We start from the raw sequence: 9,262 nt of genomic DNA on the forward strand, positions 1-9,262 counted from the left end.
CCTAAGTTAACTTATTTCACTTTTTTAAAAGAGACAGTCATCCTACGTTGACCAGACTGCACTTGAACTTGCTATCATTCTGCCTCAGGTTCCCAAGGAGCTGGGATATACAGGCACATGCCACTATACCTGACTCTGAGATTAACTTTTAAGATGTTGTTTTAGTTAGTAAGAAGAGAAAATAAACAAGAATATAATTTTTAAACTGTTAAAGATTTTAAGCTATTGAAAATTGAGCAAGTGCTTACTATAAGTCTATTTTTCTCACCTTAACAACAAAAGTGAAGTGAAGTCAATGAAAAATTTATTTTTTATGTGTTCTATTAAGACTAATGAATAGTACTTACCCTAATTCCTTGGATAGCTGGCAAGACTTAAGACATTAATGAAAGAAAGATCTTACAGATGTGGAAGAATTTAGAATTATTGTTAATACAGCATTGGAAGATAACAAAATTTTCCTCTTTACCACTTAAAGGTTTCCCTTTAGTTTTTTAGGACCTTTTTTATTAAATAGTAAAATAGACCATATGGTGTGCATCAAAGGATATTTAACAGATATGGTAACTGTTCCTTCAGAGGGGTTATCAGAATAATGTAAAGGATTTGTGCCTCACGTTGGGCAAGGCTGATGTTTGGGACCAGTAGTTAGTGTAATGGTTATGTCGCTGAACTCCCATGTCATTGACCATGGTTCAAGTCCTGGACCCGGTGACTTAAACTCATGTCAGGCGCGTGTGTGTGCATACCCAAGATCCTGAGAGGAGAATGGAGGAGAAGGGATTGCGGCGTGGCCATCCCCTCTGGGGAGTGATTTCTCTCTCTTTGTCTCTCTGTCTCTCTGGCGAGCACACGCACCCTATAACAAAAACCTCTTGAATAAATAAATAAATAAATAAAGTAAAGGAAAACAAACTTTAAAAATGATTTCCTGGACCAGCAAGTGGCATGATGGTTAAGGAGACTGAACCTCACAATGCCAACTATGTGGTTCGAGTCTTGGACCCAATGGCTTGAAGAACAAACCAGGTGCATGTGTGTACATGCCCAAAATCTTGAAAGGAGAGAGAAATGGAAGAGAAGGGGGAGCATTGATATCATCCCTCATGGAGAGTGCTTTCTCACTTTCTCTCTCTCTCTGGTGAGCACATAAATCTTTTGGTAAATTAAAAAAAAAAATTCCCTTGATGTAGCCCAGAATCCTAATAGTTAAGAGACCCAGATTCCTTATGGCCAACTAGTTTTAATCCCAGCCCCAATGGCTTGAAAAATATGGCAGGCATATGTAACCCTGAAACCCTGAAGGGTGGTGAAATGGAGTGAAAGGGATTATAGGGCGACCATAATTTGCCTGTCTCTTGTGAGTGCACACACCCTCGAGTAATTAAAGAAAAGTTTGCCCCATAAAGTACTGTAAAATAGACATCAGATAAAATATGCTAAGCTTTTTAAAGCATCATATCTGTCTAAGCACTGGGATCTTGACAAAGAGACTGCACAGAAAATAAAAGAGATTCAAAATATTAGAATGAGTAGAAAAAACTGCTTTCAGTATTCTTTAAAATAAATCACCACCTAAGGCAAAATATATAGATTTTTACTCTTTAAGGTCAAGAAGAATATTCAACCTTCAGCTTTTGTTATGTTAAGCAGCACTTAGTAAAAATAATACAGAGTGTAAGGCTCACTATCTGAGACCACCAGGTGGTGAGGTGGTTAAGGTGCTGGACTCCCACATCGCCAGCCCGGTCTAAGTCTCATACCTGGCGGCTTGCTTTATCACTTTCTCTCTCTCTCTCTCTGATGACTGTACGTGCCATCTCTCTCTCTCTCTCTCTCTGATGAGTGTACGTGCCGTATAGCAAAACTTAAAAACTAATAACAATAAACAATTCATTTTTTTAAAGATTAAGTATCAGGTCTCAGTAAATACCCTACTGGCAGAAATTAAAGCTTGTTTAAAATAGAAATGTCACAGCCAAGTCATGTGGTCTTAAAAGTTGTAAATTCACTGAGAGAAGTTTTACTCTTCTAGTTTCAAAAAGCAGAGACTTGTGATATTTCTCAAGCATAGCCAAAATTTGTTAACAACATATGCAGGGTCTTTAAAAAGTTCGTGAAAAAGGAATTAAAGTACGAGTTTATTTTGGTGGCACAAAAAGTTTAAATCTATATAGAGTCTTTTCATAATACATATTTTCCAAGAACTTTCTGAAGACCCTTGTATATTTATCGAAAAGCACTTCCAAGCACTTCCAGCTGGTATTAAAATAATATTGAAGTAAAAAAAAAAAAGAGTATATTTTTAAATTTTCTTTTGAAAAGACTGTGACTAAGTCAACTGATATAATAATTCTAAAAGTCAGTATCATACACAGGAGTTAAAAATAGCAATAAATCTGCGACATAGAGATTATTTCATGATTCAAATATGTTAGCACTTTCATGTCATCAGGTAGGAAGAATTAGCCTCATTAAGCCCCTCACTCAGCACAGGCTCAGCAAATGTTCGGGCACCTATTATATACCACGCTTCCCCTGTAATTAAAAAGGATGAGACAGAAACTCTGGGTGGAACAGAGATGAACAACTACTGCTTTTATTGTACAAAGTCAAAATAGAAAAATAGAACAAAAGCAAAACAATAGGAAAAATTTTAAATCAAGTAAAGATAATAAAAGAAATAAGAGTTAAAAAAATAGATACTGGCACATTATAACTTGGGGTTTTGTAGAGATATTGTGCTTCAGGTTGAAAAAATTCAAGGTATCCATAAAATCACAGAGTTTGAACATTGATGATCATACCAACAGTCTTCTAAACTTGCTCCATTCAAACTCTAGGCATTAGTTGCTCAGTATTGCCTAGGTATGATCGCCAATAAAATCCTGGTAGATTTCCATGTTTGGAAAACACATCCCTTCCTCATTCATTGAAACCTAAGATGTTCCCTCAGGATTCTCTATAGCTACATATCCAGGATTCTCTATAACTTCATATCCAGGATTAAACTTGCCTTATCAGCCCTGAAGAATCAACTCTGAGACATTGAAAAATACTAACATTAGTTACCATTTTAAATGCTTATTTTTATATTCTAGGCATGTAACATGTTACTCCATTTTCATAACACCTCTTTCATAGAGAGATTATTATTTTGTGGATGAAGAAAATGAAACTTAGAGATTTCTTTTTTGTTGTTCCTTTTTAAAATTTTGCTATATGGTGTATGTGCTCGCCAGTGAGTCAGAGAGAGAGAGGGAAAGTAAGAAAGCAACCCACAGGAGAGATAGCCAGGCTTGAATTCCTTAGCCTTCACTCTCCTCTTAGGATTTTGGGAATGCATGCACATGCACCTGGTTATTTTTCAAGCCACAGGATCTGGGATGCAAACAACATGATGGGCCATGTAGGATCCATCCATCTTAACCACCGTGCTACTGTCTGGCCCACAGTAGGTAGATTTCAATACCATGTCAAGGCCACATGGCTTATAAGTGAAAAAGCACATGTTGGAAATGACCTCGGGGTGAGACTTGAACCTACACTTCTAAACACTACCCCATTCAGCATTTTTACACTCCCTGATATAGCTTGAAATGATACACAATAAACTGCATTATAAAAGCATTTACCTATCAAGAAAACAATATAAGAGCCAGCCTGTGGCTTGGTAGATAAAGTGACTGGATACCATATGGTCAACTGCATGGCTTGAGTTCTGAATCCAGCAGTTTGAGAAAAATGCTGAGCACATATGCATGAGTCCCCAAAATACCAAAAGGAGAGAGAAATGGAGGCAAGGTTGTAGCTTGATGATTTTCCATGATGAGTATTTTCTCCCTTTTGCTCTCTTAAGCTTTTCCCTTTCTCCCTGTGTGTCTCTTCCAAGTGAGTGCATGTGCTTTCTGGCAAAATTAAAAAAAAAAATCTAAGTACAATATTTTTCTTTTTCTTTTTTTAGTCGTTCATAAATTGCCCTAAATTTATAAAGTTTATTGTATTAAACAAAGTTACCCAGGTGCGCTAAAGTATAATAGTACTCAGGACTTTAAAAATGCTAACATATGTGCACAAAAGGGCCAGACTATGAAACTAGTCCATAAATATGTAGACTAGTTTTCATCTTATTGAATATCTTTTGATGGACTAAATTTATAAAACCAATGAGTCTTCAGAGCCTCGAAGTTCTTCACAGCATGTGAGAAGACGTAATAAGATGTCTTAACTGCCTTTAATATCTTAAAACATACATTGTATTAGTGACTTTTCAAAGAAAGGGGGCTAATGACTCAGTTGTCCTTCTTTCTCTGTTTAGACTAGGGAGGATGTAAGGCAAAAGCATTGGTACATGTGACTAAATGCATTTCCACAAGAGTATGTGGACTCATACGCTCACATGGAAACAAAGGGTCACCCAAGCAACAACTCTTCTCAGGTAGCATGGCGGTGACAGTTAACAAATTTGACACCAGGCTTTGAGAATGAGATGGACCACAACTTTGAAATTTGTAAGAAGAGATATATGACATCAATGATGAGTCAAACACCACCCAAAGATTGGTCTCAGTGTTTCCACCTATTACAGAGTCATCACTTCCCCTGTTACTATTGACCACACACTATGATAGTCTCACTGTAGCAATAACAATTTATCATTTTCTTGGAATGACTTTCAATATCCTAAACATAAGAACAACTAAAAATAAATGTTGCTTACTTTATGTTCTTGTGCTCAATATATATACATACACACACACAACACACACACACACACACACATATGTGTCAGAATTTCTCTACACAGAAGTCCAGAAGCATGTTTAGCTCTCTTCCTTTGCCCATCAAAGTCTAAATGACATAAAGTTTAATGTAAAATAAAGTTCACAAAAACTAATTTTGAATTACTGTCAGATGAGGAACAATGAGTAATTCTGGTCAAAATAATAAATGTTAACATGGGCAAAGTGGAAGTAAAAGAAAATTATAAAAGGCATGTAAAATTAGATATAAAAAGCATATTGTAGTAAGAGGCTATTTAGTATTGGCAAACAGAGGAAATAGCTGTCTTTTGTGATGAATAAATATAATGGTGGGAATAATGACTCTAACACTATGAAGAAAAGCTGAAACTGATTTCCGTTTTGCTCAACAAGGCACAGTGACGTGTCTGTATTTTGCTTCCATGAAAGGTATTAGCATTTTTTAAAAATGGTCTTTAAAATTACAAACTTCAGTTATTTTGGGAATTAGTTTATGTTGTACAGATTAGTTTCCAACTGTACTAGATAAGGTATTACTATAGTATTAATATAGATCTAATAAGACTCTTAAGATCATTTTAAATTTAATTGTATTAATACTTTTCAACAACATGTATACAATTTTATTTGAATTCTAGAATAGATGTGAAAAAGCAATAGCTTGCTTTGATTGTTTCTGAAGAAATGCCATGTTAAGATAAAGAAATGTGATAGTTTTGAATACTCAATTAGTTTGAGAATTTTCCTTCTATATATTATAAGAATATAATTCTTGTTTGTATTTCATAAGCTCTAGAGAGAAGTTCAAGAAGACAAATATAGCAATAATAAAACTTAAAACTTGCCCATGTGATTTTGAGATGACAACAGTTATTTGTAGATTTTAGACTATGTTCCATACTGCTAGACAGAGAACAACATGTTTGCCCTAAAATCCTTTCCAAGCCTACAATATGGTCCCTGGTTTTAAGTGATGACAAAGACAGAATGCTAATCAGGAGGTAGGGAATTCATCTTTGAAAAATCCTTAACGATTTTTTGGAGTCTAATATAACACTTTTCTGATACAACATTTTAAAGACATAATATGTAAATACACTAACTGCATATCCCTAAGGATTTGTTTAGATTATTCTAGTTACCTTTTTATTTCTTAAATTTGATTTGAGTTCTCTTTATGCAAATACATTTTTCTATATACGTTTAGATATCCAGACTATGAATTTACTATATACATGCTGCTGAGATTTGTATGAAAGTGATATGGCTCTAGAAATGCAAAAAAGACTTCAAAGTTTTGAGTGGATTTGCATAGAGACATAAATTATCTAGGATATTCAAAGTCATAAATTAGCTCCAGGACATATATAGCTCTCTTGTGGCTCACGGAAGCACAACAATTCTCTTTATTTCACATTTGTCTATTATCACATTTTCTCCAAGAATCTTCATGGGCTCTCCTTCTTTGCCTGCCCTGCATTTTTCTTTCCATGTGCAAAATATGCTCACTGGTAATGGTTCTATTTACAAAGTTACTACAGTGTTGGACTGTCTAAAAGTTAAACTTGATTCTTTTCTCCTTCTCTGCCTAGAAGACACAAAGGTTGGTAGACAAACTGCAGTCACTGCCTGAATTAAAGATAAAATAATTTTTTTTAATTAAAAATTGTTGGATTAAATATGTTTGCCCAGTAGGAAATATTTCTGACTGCTTGATAGAAACATAGAGACTACATAAAAGAAATTATACATATTATATGTAGAATATATTATAGTGTATATGTAGTTATACATTCACATACATAATAAAATATATTTTTATGTAAAATTATGTATATAAGCAAAAGCTTACAATATTGTTTAGACCAGAGGACATTATATTCAACATAAGAAGGAAATAATTTATTTAAAATATACACACTCCCTTTAGCTGAAGTTCTCACTGTAAGTTTCAAAAGAAAGTGTTTAGAAGAAGCAAGCAGGTTTTGCATTTTTAAAAACTCACACAAAACAAGATTATTTTTTTTCTAAATTAATCTCAGGACCCTAGATAAATGCTACAATGTCCCCACAGAGTGATAAAGGGTGAGAATCTGACCCTGAATAACCACTAGAAAGTGAATTTCATAAATATTTGAAATAATTTTCTTTAACTGTTTTAAGTGGCTATTCTATTTCGGTTCCCCTTGGAGCCCCTTTCATTTTAAAATGAAAAGATATTGTTGCCAAACTATGTATCTTAATCATTGTAGTAAAATTAACTCCCTTGTTTCAGTGTAAAGAAAGTAATTGTTTATCTAAATATGCACTCGCTCTTTGTATGTGAGCTTTCATAAAATTCGTTTTTAAATATCTTATCCAAATATAAAAGCATAAAGGAGTAACTAATGACTAAATTTTATTTTGCCTCTTTAGCTTTTCTAACATATTTGTATACACATATAACCTGTAATATAGACAAATGCACAGTTGATGGTAATGAAAATAACATTTTTTTATCAACATTGTAACTGTTGAATAGACTAGGAAAAAAATTTTTTAACAATAAGAATAAGCATAGTTTGTGATGCTTTATTTTAAAATATGTTTTGGAAATAAAAAAAATATGAAAAAAATATTTGAGCAAACAGATTTATTTTGTGCTGTAGGAAAAAAATTTTTTAACAATAAGAATAAGCATAGTTTGTGATGCTTTATTTTAAAATATGTTGGAAATAAAAAAAAAATATGAACAATAAATGTGAGTACACATTTGTTTGGTGCAGGACAGACTTTACTATGATGTAATCACACATTTTTACAAAAGTGTGATATTTAGTGCATGAAAAAAAGAAGACTTTTGGCCTGCCTAGGACATTTATGAGGATCACTTTTCAATCCAGACTTCACTGAAAAGAGAAGTCATAGGAAATTGAACATGTTGGATTCAAATAGTACTGTCTTAAAAGTCCCAAAGAAAATGAATAACAATTATAAAAATCAAATAAAGATCTGAAGGACTAACTCCTAAATAAATTATTTCTCTGATATGTAGCAATAAAATATAGAATGAAAACTCTCAAACTCAAAACTCATAAGATGAAATGAAAATAGAACTTATTAAAACTGTCCTTACAATGTTATATGGGATATGAACAAAAGAACTCCATTATTTAATTCTAGATACCTCACAAAAATCTTAGGCTAGGAACTTATTTCTTACTTAAAATAAACTTAAGAAATGTGAAAATTCTCTAAAAATTATAAGTTTTGACATTTACATAGCTGTTTCTACTCAGATGTCTTTTTGCAATAAAAACTTAACCAAAAAAAGGAATTACCTAGAAACCCAACCCCAGTTTTTCCTAGCATGAAATTATTCCATTGGAATAAAACAGCATGTTTCAGATAGAGAAAACACTAAGAAGAAATTTTAAAATTAAACTAGCTAAAGGATGTCTGAAATCCTGCCAATTGCTATAGTCAATCAAAATAGCCAATTCTCATCAGTGTCTTTAATAGAAATAAAACCAGGCGCATCATGTAACGTCACCGTACCTGCATGCACTTTAAACGAATACGGCAAACACGCTGTAAGATCTTCACTTTCTAAAATAAAGCACACTTCATTTAACTGCTGCAAAACACTGCTGCAGAGGAGCCCAGTACATTTTTTTCAGACAACTGATCCAGCTTTCCACCAGCCCTGTGACCTTTGAACTTCCTTCTGCCCCCCCCCCCCCCCCCCCATGCTTCTGCAGTCAAAGCCTCCAAGCTGGTTCATTTGCATAAGGCTCAGGCAGTCCTCCAGCAGCTGAAATGGAATGCTGGGTAAGGAACTGTGGAACTGCAATTGTGCCAAGGTACCTGAATCACCGGAGAGCAGGAATACACGATGGGGAGTAGGCATGGGTTTTACTGGGCTGTCAGTATCACATTCCCCCACGTCTCTTATGGGTAAATGATTTTAACGCTTTGTTTTCGAGTCCTACTCTCACTGCTTGCTCCCTCCCCACCAAAAGAAGCTGTCTGCAGCAACTATGGTAACCAAGGAAACCCAAATAGTCAAATACTTCATTTAAATACTTGTGGAAGGCCAATTTAAAATTTTCATTAACATTTCTTGTTTTTGAAACATAGCTTTTTGTTGCTGTTGTTCAAATCCATATTGCACATATACTCAGGCACCCAGAGTATGTATTTTTATTGTGGTTTAAATAGCACCTTATAGGCGTACATTTATTTTAGTCACTGTACAAATACGTGAGGTCACTATAGTAATTTTGTGAAATGTTAAATGTGCTGAAGTGCCTTAGATGCACTCATTCCAAATGGTGTCCAAGAAATCAATTGTGAAGAATTTAGATCTCAGCATGCCTTTAAAACAATACAGCGGTAAAAATGTACAGCAAGTTAAATTTTAATCTAAAAATTCATATAGCAATGTTTGCCTGTCTTTAGCAAAGATGTACAATGATGTGTTATTATATTCTAGAGTTAATTTTTCCCTTGTTTCCCTA

At 34.0% G+C, this 9,262-nt stretch overlaps 1 protein-coding gene across 4 annotated transcripts in view; it reads right to left on the reverse strand.

The window, feature by feature from the left end:
- The window catches only part of CSRNP3 (cysteine and serine rich nuclear protein 3), a 225,902-nt gene that overhangs the window by 98,634 nt on the left and 118,006 nt on the right, over positions 1 to 9,262 (reverse strand). The window lies entirely within an intron of this gene.

Source organism: Tupaia chinensis, unplaced genomic scaffold, assembly GCF_000334495.1.
Source record: "Tupaia chinensis unplaced genomic scaffold, TupChi_1.0 Scaffold000674_1, whole genome shotgun sequence".
Lineage (NCBI taxonomy): Eukaryota > Metazoa > Chordata > Mammalia > Scandentia > Tupaiidae > Tupaia > Tupaia belangeri.